This window comes from Mastigoproctus giganteus, chromosome 13 (genome assembly GCF_048544385.1).
Source record: "Mastigoproctus giganteus isolate SK-2022 chromosome 13, ASM4854438v1, whole genome shotgun sequence".
Taxonomy (NCBI): Eukaryota; Metazoa; Arthropoda; class Arachnida; order Uropygi; family Thelyphonidae; genus Mastigoproctus; species Mastigoproctus giganteus.
Window position 1 is genome coordinate 145,793,727 of NC_143587.1, and position 20,674 is coordinate 145,814,400.

Sequence of the window (20,674 nt, forward strand, 5' to 3'; positions counted from 1 at the left end):
TACACATCACCAAAGATTTCTGTCCTATACATTTTGTCTGTACATAGTTTTTCTGGATTTATATTTAAATTATTAAAATAATTCACAGTATTTGCTGGAAAAAAATCTCCCCAGAGAGTTCAACTGAGTCAACTGGCACTTGAGACTTGGTTCTTCCCTGTTTATTCTCGGTCTTATCATCCGAGGGCGAGTGATCACGTTTCCCACTTTCGGCGCATCTATTCTCTCCGTTAGTATCTTTGCCAGAGTTAAGATGTTTCTGGTTGTGATGATATACTTCCAGGGTGTGATGTCCAGATTGGCAGACAAGACCGCTTTTGAGATGGTAAACGGTTTCCCGGCGATCTTATTTAGCCATCTCAGGAGCCAGTATTCTACTCAGAAGAAGGCCTTGATGTTGCTCTCAGGGGCCGATGACCAGATAGTCAATGCGTACAACGGAATCGGTGTAACGCATTTCAGGATGTATTGAATCATGAGATGAGGGCTTCGGAGACCGGAGACCAAGGAAAACGATGTCCTCTTGTCTAGTGCTCCAGAGTGCTGCGTATGTCTTTTTCCTAATGTGTTCGAAGTGAGGTATGAAGTTTAATCCTTCATCCCACTTAAGGCCAAGGTCAACATGTGCGGGGGATTTTTGGGCTCGTGTTGTTCATAAAAATCGTAATTTCATTTTTCTTCTTTTTGTTGGTGAAGGTCATTTGGGCAGTTGGCCAATGTAGTGCAGATATTCTTCTAGCTTCCTGATTGCCTCGTTTGCTTCCTCTGATAGATGGGGTGCAGTTTCTTGTTCTTTAGAGGTTACAAAAAATTTAAAATCGTGAGCATATGTAATAAATTGTTCACAGTTTTGAGCTAAAAATGGGGCTAGTGCTATTGCGAAGAAGGTGGCGGACAATACGCCCCCTTGAGGTACTCCCCTGGAGATACAGTAAGTTGCTGTTTGTTTCCCGATTATTGCGATAATTTGTCTTTCTTGAAGGGTGTTTAGTCAGAATGCTTAAAGTGCGTCCTGAAATAAGGAAATATTCCTTGAGGATTACTGTTATAGCTGGGATTAAGACGTTGTTGAAGGCTGCTGCTACATCCAGGAAAACGATGTCCAACTGTTGTTTATTATTTAAAGCTAGCTGTATTCGGAGTAGTCTCCATTAAATTTGTAATAGTCGACCTTCGAGGAAGCACAGAATGTAAGTATTCTGGCCTGTTCCCAAAGCAGTGCTGATTGACGGTGTTCAGGATTGCTTTTTCAAATTTTTTTTGCAGAGAGCATCCGATTGCGATGGGCCTGAAATCTTTACTGGTTTTAGGACTGTTTATTTTTGGAACTGGTTTTACGTAATATCTCTTCCATGTTTTCGGGATAACCCCCTCACTTAGTATTCGTTGGAAGAGGTGGTGGAGCGGGTCGATTATGTAAGCACTACATATTTTTATCATGAACTGGTCCGGCCCGATCGTTGCTTTACTGGGGAGCGAGTTAATAGCTTCCTTTAAGTTTTTCCTGCTGATATTGATTTCACGTAATATGTTTCTAGCTCTAGTTTGATTAGTGCCAGTGGGATCCATCAGTTTTTCAATCATTTTCTGCATCTCGCGGATGTTTTCCTCACAATTTTTCTGCTTTTCATTCAAAGGCTTTCCGAATGTGACTTCTGTCCACTCTCTAAACAGCTGGTCCGTTATTTCTTTCTTTGTTCAACTGATGTTTCTCTTTTCTGTTTGCTGGACGAAAAACTCGAGTTTCCGGGAGAAAAAATCCTGTTAGTCCCCTGAGATTGACTAACTCAGCCACTTTGTGAAAACGGCCCATACAAATTCCACACGTTATCAAGGGGACTCGAACTCGGGTCTTTTCCATCCTGTGTGGGAAGGAGGGGATTCTACCAACTGTGGTACTCTCGACGGCTGTTGCAATAGCTTATCTTAATAATAAAAATAAATTTACTGTTTATACTCCGGGACGATCAAACGGTCAGAGGAGTTTGCATGATCTTGATTATTATCATTACCCAACCTAGCCAATCTTAATATCATCCGCAAACTAAGACATTAAGCCGGGTATACCTTCATCAATAACATCATTAATAAATATAGAAAACAACCAGACCAAACCTGCACAGAACCCTGGGGTACTCCATTACTAACATTAGTCCAAGAAGAGCCGTGTCCATTAATAAATACTCTTTCTCCCACTCAACCGTACACCGCTCGCCAAAATTAAGAGATCATAGAAAAAACGTGGTGTAATTTATGCAGATTGAGATGAAGCAGAACCAAATTTGGCATGGTGGTGTACTGTAGAATAACAATGAAATGAGGCAGCAGCAAGAAACTTCTGAAAGATATAAGGGATATTTATAGGGGTTGTATAACAATTACTGAAAATTTCACATTACAGAAGTCGATTCAAGATGCTCCAAAACATGCTCGTATGATATCAGTACGACGTATGGTCCCCTTCAACGCCTAAACAGATCTGACAGCAGTGAATCATAATCGATATAAGGGCGTCTATAAGATTCGGTAGCAACGAATCCCATTCTTCTACAATCGCAGACCTTATCTCATCAACTGACTGAGTAGTTGGCTGTCGGCGTGCAATGCTACCCCCAAAGGTGTCCCACACATGTTCGTTCGGATTTAAGTCTGACGATCGTGCTGGTCACGGCAGTCGTTTGATATCTTCAGTTTCAAGATATTTCTCCATAACTTGAGCTCTATGTGCAGTGGTGTTGTCGTGCATAAAGAGAAAATCTGGGCGAATCGCACCCTTAAAAAGTCACAAATAAGGATCGATGATCTGTTCTCAGTATCTCTGCGAGTTGAGGTACTCCTTCAAAAACATGAAGAGGGGTACAGCAGTTGATAATTATTCCCGCCATCATAAAGAATCATCTCAAACAATCATTTAAACGACGATGACTTGCCATCCTGAGTACTGGAGATGTGGCTATCCCACTGAGAAAGCCAAAAAAAAAAAAAAAACGGGTATGAACTAATGTGGTGCAACCCGTGTTTTGTTAGGCATGAATAATTTGCATAAAGTGTGGCTCTGTAAGGTGGTAGATTGATTTCTGCTCGAGACTCGGAATTTTCATGCCTGGATGTCTTTTATATCAAATATTTGCTTTCGACGACGCTATTCGTAATAAAACATTCGTGAAAAACATTTTGTTCTGTTAATTTTGTTGAGCAATGTAGCAGTAACATGTCCTCAATGCCATAATGTTCCAATGTGTACAGCAGGCTTATGTGCACAGTATGAAAATCTTTCCTGAAATCCAAGTATATGATATCAAAATTATTATATTTTTTTTTTGATTCAGTTCCTTTGTTACTGCATCATGGTATTCAATCATGAATACCATGATTTTATCTGATAATCATGAATCATGATTATCAGATAAAATCGCCTCTTAAGAAATCCATGCTGTGATAATTGCATTCCTGCCTAAATTGTCCTGAATTACATTACTTCTACAACCAGTAACTCCATTATTTTCCCTGGAACAGAAGTTAAACTTACAGGTCTATAATACTCGTCCACCTTTTGATGCATTTGTGAATTGGGGGATACATTTGCACATCTCCAGTCCGTGGAGACCGCCACTGAATTCAAAGATGCTCTCATAAGTATGACTATAGGTTTGCTTACCTCCCTTAATATAACAGGATAAATCCTATCTAGCAAAGGTACCTTTTCATGTTTAGCTTCAAAAGTCTCTCTTCCTTTCCGTTATCGCAAAATTATTAGAGCTCCCTGTTAGAGTTTGATAAACTTCTGGCATCGTTTTCCCTAAATAATTTCTCACGTGTGAATTGAGATGCAAAATAGGTAATTGTCATCATCCTTAGCAGGATCATCAACAGTTAAACCATCGACACCAAGTCCACCAACACGATTTAACCCCTTCTAATATTAATATAAGTAAAGACGTATTTGCTGCTGTTCTTTGCATTCTTTGCCAGAGACTTCACATAATCTACATTAAGTACAATATCAAAAGATGTTACTTTAAAAGATGTTACTGCTCGACAACATCACCCGCCTTTATAGACAGATATACCTTGCTCCTATTCTACCTATCCATTTGGCACAAATATCTCCTGTTTCCCTAACAACAGAGTATCTGACAATAACTACCTCCTGTGGGACCAGCGTATTTTGCCTTGGGAATTTCTGCTATGTTTCCTGATGGACAAGTGCAAGCTCTGGCACTGAGCTGGGAAGCTGAGAGCTTGATGGGGCTCCCTATTATAATTCCTTTTGACACGGTAACCTTTGAAAAGGTTACCTTGTCAAAAGTTCACATATATGAAGACGTATCAATAAATAAAAATCTATAATTAATAAAAGTGTATATATATTAATCGATTTAAAAAATTTAAAAACTACTGACACGTTGTCATTGTTAGTTAAAATCTGACTGAGTGTATATGGCTCAGTCAGGTAAAAGCGGTAAAAAGAGCATTTCTTAATTACTCTAGCTAAATATGTTGAACTGATAAAACAGTGTCGCATAAAACAGTGTCGCATGGGAGAGCCATGAGCCCTCAACAGAAAGAAGTGTGTCAGATGACTATGTTCTATGTGGAGCCGAGATAGAACAACTTCCTCTTTATGATCCCTGCGTAGACTAGAATGCCAAAAATGGATTACAGGCTCAATCTGATTAGCTTGTTTTTAACCTGGCTATGCCACCAATCTTGCCACTGAGAATGTACCTTATTCGTCAGGGTTGCCGATATGACCGAGAATCCAGCTGAAGCGGATATCAAATCCACCTGCATAGAAAGTGTATATCATCTGCTGAATTCGAGATAGGGTTGGATGATTAGTTTGTGTGACATCGCTAATAAAGCCTGTAGTGCACTCATTGAATCGGCATGATAACACATCGTTGGAATCGGTGATTTCGTATGTGATCTAGAGCTAACTCTATAGCATGCAGCTCTTCAGTAATATGCTGCAGTCAAAAACGTGATTAGAACCATCAAGCTACTTATATACTATAAATTAAAACCCTATAATTCCACTACCAGTTACGTGATACAATATCAGCGCCGAATGACTGATACAAAAACTCTACGAATATCGAGTCGTAACCTACAAAATCTCTACCTAAATTTGAAAATAAGCTAGGACTATTAAACTATTTACTAAACACAATTAAATATATTAATTAAGTAAAGAAACGGCAAAATTTCCCAACAACATATCCATTTCCCAAGAGCTCAAATTTTTGATCTGCACAGTTCTTACCAATAGTCTGTGCGAACAACTGAAGGCAGAGTCATAATAATCAGCCTTGACAAACAATCAATTCAACATTATGTTTCGGGACTTTGGTCTGATATTTTCAGAATTTATGCGAATAAAGCGATTTATAGGACGAGTAAAGTAAGGTTAGCAATGGTCATTGCTAAAAAATAAACTTTCTTATTCAACATGACTGCTAAATAGAGGAAAATGAACTCCGGAGAACATATCAGCTAGCTGAACAAAGCAGCCAAGATATTGTGCAAAATTGAAACTTTGCAACTGCCTAGTGTAATAGAAACTGAAGTGTTTTTATATTCATCGTGCCTTTCATACTTATCGAGAACTTTTACGATGGCTTCTCCCTCTCTCGAATCGCACTATAGATATAGGTCACTAGGTCAGTGCCTTAGACAGAAGATTCAATGTCACTCCCAGTGTGCTGTGCGTTTCTTTCGGCTTTTTTCCTTCTCCTCTTTTTTTCTATCAATTTGTAAATTATCGATTGTGTGGTATCTTCCCACAGCACAGCGAATTTATTTCAGTTACAGTACTTTTATCGAGTGCTGATAAATCCCTCCCTGCTATTGAAATCGGGTACAAAGATTTCTGTGGAATTATCAGAATCTTGCTCATGTTATCAATGGTAAAAAACAGAAATGGTGATGATAATAGTTCATACACATTTTGCATGTTTAAGTCTCAGGCAACTATTTCATTCTCGAAATATAATTCGACCAAATATCAACACAAATAATTTAATTGTTTTAATCCATAATTATTATATATATTTAAATAAAAACATGAGTGTGTAATTATACGGATGTCCACAAACCTTCTTTACAAAACCAAAACGTTATTGTGTGAAATGGATACTAACCTGAAACTGTATCCAGGTGATTAAGGATATCTTCAAGTTTTAATTAGGTGTTTAATGTGGGCACCTTTAATTACTTTGCAGATGTCTTACCTAGAATCCGATTCTTCCCATATCCGGCACAATACATCCCTCTTAACGCAGTGGAAAACATTAAGATGGATATGTTAGTTCTTCTATAATGGCTCTGGCCATGGGTGGAACGTACACCTGGTTTACCATGAGAGTCCAGAGAGTAAATCTAAAAGAGCCAGATCAGGAGATCGTGAGAGCCACAAATTCGGTCCTTCTCTTAAAACGCACTTTCCGGGAAACATCTGTGTCTTGTTGGAAAATCAAGATCGGAGCACTGTCTTGTTGGAAAATCAAGTCACCGTCCTGTGGTTGGGAATGATGAAATTCTGTGAAACCTATGCCTCTGACTGTAACTTCTCCAAAGAAGAAAAATCTGTACACTTTGCGACAACTCATTGTGCAAAATACCAAGTTTCCCTATGATTATGCTGCCATAATCATTGCAGTAAAGAAAAACTTGACAATATCCTCTATCATCTCGAAGTGATTTCAGGTTTTTATCGTCATGTACCTTGTTCACAGAATAACGTTTTACTTTTGTAAAGGACTTATGTACATCCTGCATAATACAATTTATATATATTTATGTTAGTAAATTATCGATTGTGTTTATCTTCCTACAGGATAGTTATTTTCTTTCATAAGTTAGGAGAAATTTAAATTATTATTCTACCACATGCGCGGTTGCGTTATAAGCTGGAACAGGTTGAAATCACTGAGAAAATCCTTGGATGGCTTCAGGGCAGAAAGCAGAGGGTTGTGATAAATGGCTCTTCCTCAGATTGGGTTGATGTAAGAAGTGGGGTTCCCCAAGGATCAGTATTAGGACAATTGTTGTTTTTAATTTTCGTAAATTCACTGTCAAGCTGAGCTTCTTCAGAGAGACCTAGATAGACTTCAGGAATGGTCAGAAAAATGGCAGCTATGCTTTAATCCAACAAAGTGTAAGGTATTACACCTGGGAAACAGTAATCCCAAAAAAACTTATTCACTTGGCGGAGTTCAGCTAAACCCATTACTGGAGGAAACGGACTTGGGTGTTACGATACGGTCAGACATGAAATTCTCTGAGCATTGTAAACAGGTTGCAAGGAAGGCCCATGGTGTCCTATCGATGATCTATCGAACTTTTGCAAGTAGAGATAGGGACGTGATAATTGCATTATATAAGGCTTATGTTAGACCACACTTGGAATACTGTGTTCAAGTATGGAGACCGCACCTAAAGAAAGATATCGAGCTTCTTGAAAGGGTGCAAAGATGGGTAACTCGCCTGGTGAGATCGGCAAAAGGGCGTCCTTATGAAGAAAGACTTCGAAATGTGGGTTGCAGAGTTTGGAAACTAGACACCTTAGAGGAGATTTGATTGAGGTGTTTAAGGCTGTGAGAGGCATCAGTAAAATGAATGAGGACGAAATTTTCAAGATTATAAATGATGCTAGAACTAGGGGACATAAATTCAAGTTACGGGGGGAAATGTTTAGATTGGACTGCAGGAAGTTTTATTTTAGCCAGCGAGTTATAAATTACTGGAATAAGTTGCCTACATGGGTGGTAGAGGCTGACAGTTTGGGGAAATTCAAAAGTCATCTGGATAGTACCTTCGGGTGAGGGAAGCGCATAGGATGATAGGTTTAATTTCCTTTTCTTTTATTAATTATTATTATTTATTTTTTATCAATTTTATTCGGTTTTTTTTTTTTTTTTTTTGTTGATGCAGCATAAGCCATAGGCTTTCTTGCACCATGCGGCCATTACTAATACTAAATATGGTTCCTTTGAACTCCCTTGAAGCACAGAGTGGAAATCAAAGGTCAGAAAGACTGCATTAATAAGTTATCCTAAATTTTGTGACTGAAAATCAACGTATCCACGGTCCTAGTTCCAGCCCATGAAGTACTCGGTTACCATAGTTAAATTCTGAAAGGGAAATATTCCCTAAAGTGCATCAAATAATGATCTAACTCTTTGTTTCAAATGTTACTTGAATTCAAAATGTATAAGACTGGGTACAAATGGAAAAAGCGATTAGACCGTGAAGTGCGTGCATAATCCATAGATTTAATAGTAGAAGGAACAACAAATACAATTTTAAAAGAGATCTGAAATAGTTATGAGTAATGTATGTGTGGAAGGATTAATTGTATATATTTATGACACGCAATAGCAAAAAGCATGATAAATGAGAGCCCAATTAAATAGCGCCACCAGTTCTGTTTTTAGAGAGACATTCAGACTGGCTGCCTTATAATGAATAATTTATTAACCACTGTTATGTCTTTATCTATCACAATTATAGTTTTTATATATTATATATTATGTTCATAAATTATCGATTTATGTTATTTTCCCACAGGATAGTTATTTCTTTTATAAGAAAATAACTATCCTGTGGTAAAATATATAAGGTTAAATATATGTGAAAGTATCTGTATTAATTGCTTAAGAGATACGTCAGTATCATAAGTGCAGCAGTGACGCATGCTATGAATGAGACAAGAGGGACAAATGCCAAAAAAATTCAGAAGTATTTAATCTAAAGAATTTTTCCTTCAGCAATTCGCGCCATAATTTTTTGTCGCAAGCCTTTACTCATTCTAATGCACTGAAATCATCTACACCAACATATTATAGGAGCAGTCTCAATCGTGAAGAATGTGCGAGTAGGTGTCTACACAATTAATTATGTGAAGTCCGTATTTCCTCATGATTAACTCTTTATGGTTATTGATTCATCTCTACCTTTAACGTCACTCAATTGGATTTTTATCGATAGCAACTGCTCTTCAGTAGATCAAATGAAATAAACTTCGAATTAATGCCTAACATTGCATACGATGAACTGATCAAAGCACCTTTCAATGCAAGAAAAGTCAAAATTCGTCTGAAACATCCATCAAAGGAATCTTACAAGAACCATTCATGGCTTGACACCAACTCGCTGATTACAATTATCAATACCAACAGCATTCCGAAAAGATATCCAAATAAGGAGAATAGTAAAATCGAGGACAAAAGTTACGTTTTTTTTCTCCAGATCGCTGACATCGCCTTTTAAATTGACAAAATATGGGCGTAGTATCATTTCTACTGACTCACTTCGGAAGTTTACCTTCACGACACTTGTGACATCTAGCGGGAAATTCTCAAGAATGTTCAAGCGGACATACGCAATGCCTGCACTTAATACGTCGTGGAATGAAACGTAAGAAATGCAGTACAGATAAGCAGAATGATAACGAGAGCAATCCTGAACTTCTGATGATAACTCTTAATATAAGGGTATCGGTTGAAAAATTGCTTTAAAGAATGTTGGGGCGAAGACTAATCATGCGTCAACCGAGATACTGAAATTTATTGTACACATGATGTACAGTCATGATATCGTATTGTCGTTGGCAAGTGAGGGCCACTTGGGGAGAAACAGAGAGAAAGTTTCTTGGAACAGAAAACCGGAGGAGAGGAAAGAAGAAAAAAAAATCCGAGAGAAAATAAGCGCGTGGATAAACTATTCGCTGTTGTTGCTCCATCTACCTGTTTGGGGCCTTAGTTAGAAATACAATCCCCTAACCCACATACAATATTATTCATTCAGTAAAGGTGCCTTTGTCGGTTGAAGAAGCCTTGAAAGGAGGGCACCGTGGCTAATTTCCGTACTGTTTTATTATGGCCTAGTGGCTCACGTGCGTAGGTGGCGTCTCAGGTTTCTCTGTATCGGAAAGCTGATCGGACGCTTGTAAAACTGGGCACAGTGAAGAAAGATGAGCGTAAAAGGTTGTCAAAAACTTTGTCCTTCAAGATAATGACCTCTTGCATAATACACCACACACCACGCTACTAATGCGTGGAGTGTGCACTGGAAATTCCAAGTGGCTTGGGACACCGTCTGGCAACAAGATAATTCTTACCACCAGACGGCATTCCGTTTTAATAAAAGGAAACGAATGTCCAGATGTTATAAACAGCCAGTTTTTTTCCATACACTTTCCATTATAGGGATTTTGTCTTCTATTCATATCTAGTGCATCATTCAAATCACCAAAACAACTTATAGAACTCTGAAGTTTATTGGGGAAGAACACTTTAGTTAAAACTACGCTATTTTGTTATTTATACAAAATAACTATAATATCTTAAGCAAGGAACGAGGTGATGATATATGTTATAATACATATCTACCAAAAACCTACGTTTCCATAATTTATTTGTTATAAAATATCACAGTGAAGCCGGGAAAAATCAGTCATTTATTGAGTTCCTTATCAATTTGTTAAATTGATTAACCTTCGAGTAATTCTTTGATTCAAATGATTCCTTAAATTATTTAAATTTCATTACTTTCTTTTCATACATTAAAATTGTAAGTTGTAGTTTTATAATATAAAAATTATCTAACGGCACGATTTATATCTAGCAGAAATTAATTTCATGCTTGGTTCCATATTTGCAAGTAAAGAAAGAAAAAAAAAAACTTTTAAGAGGACTTCCATACTGAAGAAGTCTTCTTCTGCGTATCTGTTTCGTGCTTCCACTTTATGCCAATCACTTAATATATATTCCTGTGAGAACCAACCAAAAATGAGATAAAAAACTCCCATTTACTATGCTGGAGAATATCATAAATACAATAGTTGGGAGCAGGTTTCCCAAACAGCACTCGACCAACATTTCATAGTCCAGTCGTCCATCAAACACACTTCAGCAACAAGCGCACACAACTTCTGGTAAAATGGAGCTGTCCCTTGGCACTCCTAAACAGCTTAGTAGAAGGACCACTGAAGAGGGGACTATTCCGAGTGACTAGTGTGGGTTCTTCGTAATTCAAAGTTCGTCGACACCAGCCGCTCCATCCTGTGAAATAAAAACGACCAGCAATTTCTAATCCTCTTTATTCTCTCTTTGTGTGCATGCCTAGGGGTTCTGTGTACTTTCAACCTTATTGCCGTGTGACAATAGTGAATGGGTATTGTTAGAGGAACATTTATACACGAGAGAGAAAGCAAGGGTGGAAGGCAGGAGGTTTTTCTCTGTCCCACAGCAATCGATGGGAAGGGCAGTCTGTGAACAGAATTTTAGCTTTCCTTGTATTCATAAAAGTGGTGGTGGGGTCAGCAACTTCCTATATTTGTATATAGGCCTACAGATAATTTTATAAGTCACTTACCAACTGGCATTTTCATTTTTCGCGTTTATGGATTCTTAAATGGAATATAATTCCTTGAAAGAAAACGTGGCATCTCATGGTAACGCGATTATCCATTCGTTACTGAAGTGATAATGAAGTTATCCACTCATTACTGAAGGGGACAGCCTCAGAAAAAAACTTCGCTATGAAGGCAATAGCAAACTACTATCGAATAAAAAAATTAAAATTCCTGCTCTCAAAAAACGAACAACTCTGAGGATATAAAGGAAAAATATTAGGAGCTATAGACAGTTGCAATCTTCAGAGAATATACAATTTACAAAAATGAATTAAACAATCCATGAAAGCCTCCCAGTAATTATTAGCAAGGTTCGTAGAAGGTCAAGGGCACATCTGACATGAGTTCGAAGGGGCAGCGATCATCTGGGAATGTGGTTTGCATCGGACTGTGAACACAAGTGGACACATTGTAATCCGAGCGTTCTTTCTTTACGGAAATGTCTAAAACTACCATCTTATCAGAATAAAAAAAAATTGTAATAAAAGGAAAATAAAACAAGGTGGATGATCTCGTTAATTGAAATAGGAACTAAATAAGTCAGGTAGCACTGGAGAACGGGAAGATTCCCTATAACCGCACAGTAAAATGTTATCTATAAGAAACAAAGAGGTAAAATGATACAAAAATGTATTACATTTAAAATTCCTCTTTAAAAATTCCATGCTTAATCGGCATATTTGTTCAGAAAGGACTAAGTGCCCCAACAGGACGAATTTAAGGGTTCTTAAATCACTGTTTAACTCTGTATACGACACAGAATGAATTGGTTATGACGCAGGTCGGAGAAGCAAAAAGAAAATAGTCGTAACTGCACGTATCCTCTCTTACCAATCCATCTCGGTCACACAGTGAGGCGTCAGTTGATGGAAGACACCACCCACATGCGTCTATCAGCTTATGCTCATACACGCCGCGAAAAACAGAATACAGTACAGAAAAAATACAAATAAGCTAAGGTAAACATTACCTGTACCATTTTTTCGGATTGCCACGTATTTTCATTTTCATTTCTTTCTCTCTTTTTTTAAAGTTCTTGAAATGGAATCCAAACAAATTCTAGTTGGGGTGTGAAAAAAGAACGCGGAAGGTCATCCTGCCAACAATGTCTGCAAGCAAATGGGTGTAATCAGCAAATTGAACCTTAATTTCTTTCTTCATTTAGCAACACTCCGGTAGATGGCGCTCAAGGTTACAATACCCCAAGAATATCTTCGAGAACGGGAAAGATTTTAAGGGTCATGTTCTGAATGTGATCAAGTGCTCTCGTCATTCGTACTGGGGCAGAAGATAGTAGTATTTAATGACTAAGGAAACCCTATTCAGTACGTCCTCCGCTAGTCTAAGATTACTCTTAAAGTTGTTTCCTTCAGCTTTGAGGATGCATGCTGTAAGTCAATTCCACTAAAATCATTTGGGCTTTCGTTCGCTCATTAAATTCCAAGGAATTAACGTAACCCCCCTTCGAATCGTAGTTATTATGAATATGACTGAGGTCTCTTAAGATGCATACGCAGGAATTCCTTGAGGTGCGAAAAAGTTATTTAATTAAAGCTGAGAGCTATCAGTAACGTTTTTCTTCATTTTTCACAACTGACAGCGCTGGAAATTGTAATTTCCACGACTTAACAATACATTTTAATCAAGGTAACATCTGTTCGTGTAAAATGCGCTCAACTTTCGCCAATCATATGGCTAATAAATAGTAACTCACCAAATTCTTGGAATTCCTAAGGACCCAGCTGAAAGAGTTGAAGCTCCTTCTGGATGTTAAAAATCAAGGATGAGTGGAAAACAATGAGGAAGATCGTACAAGAAAGAGAGCTTACATTGATTGGGGCGAGCGGCCAATTAAAGAAAACTTATCATAATTTTCGTTTGAAATAGATATTTCGCTATTGGTTTACAAAGAAAGAGAAACAGAGCTGTTGCACTTCTCATGGTTTGCAAGGACAATGAAACAGCTCTAGAGAATCAACATATATACAACCAATTTATTAAGGCATGAAGTTTAATTTCCTTCTCTGTATTTTGGGGATGGTAGATCGAAGTTCACCAGCACACACAACAATACCAATCTTTCCAACTTGCTGTATTTGCAGTTCAAATGAAATAAACAGGGTTGAACAGCAAAAATGTCAAAACGCATAAGCTTATTATGGTTGAAGGATAATATAAAAATATATTTTCCTATAAAAGCTGGGTTAATAAGTATTTTTACGTTGTGTTTGTAGGAGGGTTTTAGGAGCATCAGCGACTAAGGCCATTTATAGACAGTATACACGGAGATCATTGTCGATTTTCTGTTTGCTGAAGGAAGACCCTGAGTTAAACCACGCACCCTCGCCTGAGACCGACTAACTCAGCCACGTTTTAAAAAAGACCCTTAAATTACTCCCATCATCAACGGGATTCGAACTCGGGTCTTACTCACCCGATGTGGGGAGGACGGCGATCCTACCAATTGTGCTACCCACGATGGCAAGGATTTTTATTTTATTTTGTTTTTTTTAGGTGAAGGTAAACAGTTTCTGTAACTAAAGTACAGACTGAAAAGCAGTCGGGAACTTCAGTTACATTTGTCTTACATTCTAAATTGTCAACCAGCACAGTAAGGGTACGAACAACAAAATGGAAGTTACATGTATAGGTAGTTTCTAGCCTGTATCCTGCCGATGAAAGGCAAAACTGGCTGTTTTGCACATTATGTGCGCTTAAGAACCTTATTGCATCAGCTTGAGATCAGCGTATTATAGTCTCAACTGAAGAAACTTCTAAACATTCCTCCAATCTCTGGGGGATTAGAACTCAGACTATATATAATTCGCATCTGAGTTCAATTATTAACGTTAGTTCCCTTGTCAAGGTTGCAAAGAGTTTAGAATTTAAACACATCCATGCATTCACAATTCATGTGGATTGGACAGGAGGAATGTTTAGAAAGACGAGGGGCATTTGAAAAGTTTGTGGCCTGAATATGAAGGGGATTCTTTGAGGAGTCTGGTAACACGTTACTTTTCAACATAATCCCGTTTAGAGTCAAACTTCTGCGCAGATGCTGCAATGAAAGTTTTCTCTTGGCCCTCAGAAATGCATCCACTGCAGCAATGACATCAGTGTTGGTGGGAAAATGGATGATAGCCAGGTATTTATATCAAATCAGGAAATAGATGAAAGTCCGATGCCGCTGCTGTAATAGAGTTTTAGGAGTATTGGCAACTAAGGCCATATTGCTCAGTGTATATTATCTGTTAATTGCGTGTCGTGTTTGCTGAGGTCGATTTTCTGTTTGCTGGACAAAGAACCCGAGTTTCCGGGAGAAAATCCATGCTACTCTCCCCTGAGACCGACTAACTCTGCCACGTTGTCAAAAAGGCCCATAAAAATTCCTCGCGTCATCGAGGGGACTCGAACTCGGGTCTTTTTCAGCCAGTGTGGGGAGGAGAGCGATCCTACCAACCGTGATACCCACAAGGGCAAAGTCTAATGGAGCTAGATCTGTGAATGTGGAGGACGGTGCAAGATTTCAAAATCACACTCATGCAGTACAGCCATGGCAATGGCAGACTTGCGAACAGGCGCATTGTCCTGGTGGAACAAGATTACTTTGCTACGTTTTCCTCGTTTGTCTTTGATGTTTTCAACAAACGCTTCACAAGGTTTGAACAAGATGCCTCTGTGGTTGTCTTGCCTTTCTGAAGTAATCCACCAGCAACGCTCCATCAGCATCCCAAAAAGCCGATACCATCACCTTGCCTGCAGAAGGAATCGATTGGCTTCTTTGGAGGGGAGAAGAGCTGCATTTTCACTGTTTGGACTGCCCCTTTCTCTCTCTTGTTGAAAGTGATGGACCCACGTCTCATCCATGGTCACAAATCTTACAAGGAAATTTCATGGATCTGCTTTTAAACAATGCGAATTTTCACGCACAAGTCTTGTGCGTTTTTGATCCTATCAACAACTTTCGGACCCATCGCGCTGAGACCTTTTTCACAGCGAGAACCTCTGTTATTATGTGGTATACACGTTCACATAAAATGCCCAAGGCACTAATACATTGCCAGCATTATCTTTCAGGATCCACCTCCCTCGTTAAAATTTTTCTACTTATTTCTTAATCATGGGATTGGATTATCGTCACCCAGTGTTCTAACCATATCGTCATGAATAGCTTTTGGAGTTAGTCCCCTTTTTTTCCCAAATATTGAATGACTGCACGGCAACTGATTTTGTCCATCCTTTCCTCAATAACACGATTTCAGGATATGTAATTTAAAAAAAAAAGTTATTGAAACTGCATGAACTTTGTGGGTTACTATTTGATGTGTTATACATCAAAGTGCTGAAATTTTTAACGCTATACCACTACTATTTCATACTCAGGCCATGAACTTTTTCAACCCCCCTCACCTTATGAAGAAGGTCAATCCGGTAGTGTAATAGCTCGCTATTCTAGTACCCTGAAATAATATGAAAAGCAAGAGAAAAAATACCTCAACAGATGTGTTATGGTTGAATACTAAGGTTGAATATGCTGAATACTAAGCACGCACAACTTGCTTTCAAACTACTGTTTACTATCTGAATGTTCTGAGTTTGGTTATGGGGTACTGGCATTGGCCACTTGAACCTGTTGAGAGCTACAGATGTCTGGAACTATTTTGCCGAGTTACGATGAATCTATTCTTAGGAAATGGATTACAATGTGGATGCGAACCCCTGCATAGAGTGCGCTCTAAGTGAAAGCACTGATGTTAGGTATGCAGACAGATGAGATGACCTTCAACTCTCTGCGTGCTTAGTATTCAGAGTACGAGGGGTGAAGGGTGCACCCTATACTCTCTTGAGATTACCTGGCGATACGCTCTAGGCAGAGAATATCTAGCAATGCTCTCGCAGACTATGTAAAGGCATAAATGGCTGGCAGAATGCAACAGGTGCTCTTCATAGTCAGCAGAATTACTTTGGCCAGATACTAGAACAATACCCGTGTGGGCACATTTTCATTTGCTTTGTGATAAGATGCTGGTATTTCATGTAACAAACCAAATTGAAATTCATATAATTATTCGCCATTTTTCTGGAATCCTCTCCAATATTGTATTATTTTCCTCGGATAAAGCGAACTTAGCACTTAAGACAAAATTCCTAAAAAAAAATTCTTTAGGAAGTATTAAGAAAGTTTCATTCCCGACTACATGGTCCCAATATAAAGTGCTTTTATGAACTTTAAAACCACAGATGTTCTGTTGCAATTCTTCTCCATCTTTAAGCCCTGCTTGGCTACAAAATGCCAGTGCTGTGGTCACGAGAAAACAGGAATATAAGGAGTCATGACTACAAACAGCACTAACCTATTTTTGCACTATGCATTTGAGGTCAGTAGGAATGAATCTTTCAATAAATGTCTCTTCATTTTTGGCCAAGAGCCCGTGTGACCGTATGCGGCTTTGCCGGAATACGCGTGACCATATGTGGCTTTGCCGGAATATAAACAGAAAAAAATTTCAGTTTTTACAAATTATTGGAAGTTTTTCTTCTAAGAAGACTTATTTCGAGAAGGGCTTCAAACTATATTTTTCGGAAATGTCAAAATTGTAATTATCTTTCTAGATTTTTAAAGACGAAGTTCTTTCTCTTAAGTTCATGTCTCTCTCCAATGCACTGTTTAATGCATAACTGAGACTCATTTCTAACCATTCTGAATTCAAAAGTTTTTTCTTTCTTCGTTGTGGTCAGACATGCGCTTTAAATAGCTAACGGATGTTTTAAGCATTGATAAACTTCCTTACTAATGTTCATTAAATCCTTGTCGCTTTAAAGCAGCTGCTACTGGATGCCCTTCACACAGTTCCTTCAAGAGCACATTCCAAGACCTTGAACTCACTACCTGACCCTTACCGAATGATATCAAACTTCCTGTCTGTAGACAGACTGTACTACCTTAACTGGAAAGCAAAGTTCCATCAACAAATAACAAAGATGATATCAGTTAAGCAATATTAGAACAACTCATGCATTCTCTAAGCGAATTACTATTCAACTATAATCAAGCACTTAAACTGATGATACACGAGACATCGTTGCTATTTGAGATAGCAGCTGTTTCTGCTATCTTGAATTAAGCGTTTTTAATAAGTGACGATAATACCAGAGTTTGATGGACCAATGAGTTTTAGTTTTCGACAATAATCCATTAATTTATCAATTTTCATTTTGTAACTTGAGTTTTGGATCGGCTCATGGTAGCAAGTGGATAAAAGAACGTGGGTGACTTTGTCTGTGGGGGTCTTCCTTTCGCGAAAAACTAAATCAATTCCAACTCTACCACAATTAACTGAAGTCTCATGCACGTGTGCGTTGCCTGATCAGTTAGACCAGCGTTAATGTTTCCAAGGCAACGCTGTCGTCACAATCTCAATGCCACCGATGTTTATGTGAGACGGATAGTCCAGATGTTCCTGAATTGTTCCCAAAAATGGCAGAAATGCAGTGCGCAGTGACGTCACCGGCGGTAGAAACACGCACCACGTGGAGCCGGTTAAAGGGCACGTTGTTGACACACAGCGAACACATACATACATACATACACACACACACACACACACACACACACACTGTGTGTAGACAGAGGCTCCGTTGCTTGGTTACTGCCTGTTGTGGAATCCGGTGCAGACACACTCTTGAGACGTAAACGCTTGTGAATCATTCATCGTCGGCTGTAGTGAGTGGCGGAGGAATCTCGAGATTGCGACACGCCCGCCTTCGAACGCTGAGCGTGTTTGGCTTCACGGCACGGAGCACTTTCAGCTCGACGAGTGGACGAAGCGGTAACGTTAGCAGGCTCAGTCTCTACCCCATCCGACGCAGTTTACGAGGCGGACCAGAAGTCGCTTTCAGGTCAATACAACTTCCCCGTGCAGTCCTGAGATTAGCGAGTTCCGTAGGGCAGTTTGGAGTGGGAAGAAAATAAAAATAAAAAATAAAAAAGAAGAGAGAAAAAAAGGCCATAGAACGGAGGTTATTAGCGTGTGACGGCAACGGCTGTAAGCCAGTAATTTTGGAGCTCCTCTGCGCCGACAGTGCAGCGACCAGGTTACGACAGAGGCGTGGTTCGATACAACTCGGGTGGCCGCTGAGAATTAATGGTTTGTCCAACTTCGCTGGTAATATCTACAGCGGCTTTCGGCATAACAGTTCCCGTGGCGCGTGGCTTCAGACGCCAGCTTGCCCCGTGTATGTGTGTAAACAAGAAGGTTCTTACACGAGAACAACCAGTGTAGAGTCTCGTCGCTACCTGTGCGTGTGTGTGTATATAGCCGAGAAAAGTCCGGTTGATCGTCAATTTCTACCACAGAACCAGGTAACTTTCTGCACACCTTTTTTTATTGTTTTCTTAACCTCCACTGAATTATTCGCAATCTCTTGATTTTAAGTTTCTCGTGGGCTAATTACTTTCATTATCCTTGTATTGAACATTGCCTGAAAATCTCCCCATTATGAGTTCCTAGATGGCATCTTTTTAGTAGAATCTAATGTAATCAAACACTCTCGAAGAACTATCCAGCTATAGCCTCACTCTAAAGCGAAACAGAATCTCTCAAAGATCAATAATACCTGAACCAGCCACCTTACTGAAACTTTCCCATTCCTAAAATCATGATGGCTGTCTTGATTTCTTGTACCCATTATTCCACCATATCCTCCATCCCAAATGCAAACTATCCTATATATCAATAGAAACATACGATGTATTTACTCTCTCTCTAGTACGAGATTTTTGTTACTGTTTTACCAACTGTAAATCAGTTACGTATGTACTCTTATAGGTAATTTAACTGCATCTCCAACAGACGCCCATAAAAATCGATAGGCAACCTTTCAGGTTTATTCCATCCCAATAACGTGGTTGGAGTGAATGGAGATAAAAGTCCTTCGCCCCTAAATCTGTGCGCAAAGCTGTGGTGACCTTGAGACTACATTTGTAGACTTGCCTCACAGGCTTGTCTGGTTGAAAATAAAGGCAAGAATAATTTTGCCGGCAATTTCGACCATTATGCATACACGCTGTCAAAAAAAAAAAATCTCCCTAAAGCGTCTTCGGAATTAATTAATGTTTACGGCTTTTATAGGAATTAGCCAATGTATTATGTTGCTGGTAATTCAGCAGCAGGAAACTTCATCTCTAGCAATATTTATTTTTACACACTGAATTCTCCACACCTATCGAAGTCCCAGAAGGTAAAATGTTCTACTTAGAGGAGTGATTTTTTTGTTTTAAACTATAGGGTGATTCAAAATGTCACCACGTAACCAATATATTTTCAGATTTATGTTATTTCAATTATTAGTTTAAATAAAACTGAAATTGCAACTTTGTTTTAACCTCTGTTATAATCATTAATCTTAACAGTGACTAAAATAAATGTTGAAAGTTTTCTTCCCAACATTTGATGAGACTTGTGAAATTTGATCCTTCCAAATACTCTTTAGTAGTGCAAAGATCAAAATCTGGAGATCGTAGCCGCTATAAAATTTTGGAAATAGGACCCCTGGAAAAATTATTTGCCATTACTCCTTGCCAACAGAACATTGCTGGTATGACTAAATATTGTTAAGTTCCTCAAGATCCGTGAGCTTGAAACCATACAGCTCTAAAATAAATGGCCTTTACTCAAGTAAAGACTGAGGAAGCCATTCATGTGTGGTTATCGCCCTGTATATCTTCAAAGGAAATTGTTGTACTTCTGTGGTCTCAAGTAAGTGGAAAAATGCAGAGGTGTCCAAATCCTGTATGATCAATATTATCCCTAGATAATATCGATCATATAGGATTTTGTTGCCCATCCCCAAAATTTCCCCAGCAATGGATGATCACGCCACAATACAAAATATCTTCGAGCAATATTTCAATGTAATGAGACTGATGGTCTTATCAAACTTGTCTGAACAGTGTAAATGTGTTCAACAACTTTGCCGGGTACTTGTCCGAATCGATATGCCAGGTTTCAATTCATGCAATTTATTTTATTATAGTGGTAGTTTCAATAAATTATTATTAAATCAGTTTATTGACCCAATAAATACGTTCTGAACCCCTTACACGGCCATTCAGCCATGAGGGCGATCTGTAATACAATTAATTATTTATTAGTTAAAATACGCAATGCCTTACTCCTTATCCTCCTATTGCAACGTATCGATTTGTATTATTATTATTGCAATAAAGATTTCTAAATTAATTACTATGATTAT

General features: G+C 38.6%; 2 protein-coding genes across 3 annotated transcripts in view; one reads left to right on the forward strand and one right to left on the reverse strand.

Moving 5' to 3' along the window:
• Syn (synapsin) overlaps positions 1-20,674 on the reverse strand; it is a 282,097-nt gene that overhangs the window by 165,287 nt on the left and 96,136 nt on the right. The gene's annotated exons all lie outside the window — the stretch shown is intronic.
• Positions 1-20,674, forward strand: part of Timp (Tissue inhibitor of metalloproteases) — an 86,249-nt gene that overhangs the window by 22,226 nt on the left and 43,349 nt on the right. Inside the window, exon 1 of one of the 2 annotated variants that reach the window (XM_090387611.1) lies at positions 18,025-18,782. The exons of the other annotated variant lie outside the window; for it this stretch is intronic. The gene's annotated coding sequence lies outside the window, so the exon portion shown is untranslated. Of the gene's footprint in view, positions 1-18,024; positions 18,783-20,674 lie in introns of those variants that run through there. 2 annotated transcript variants of the gene reach the window in all.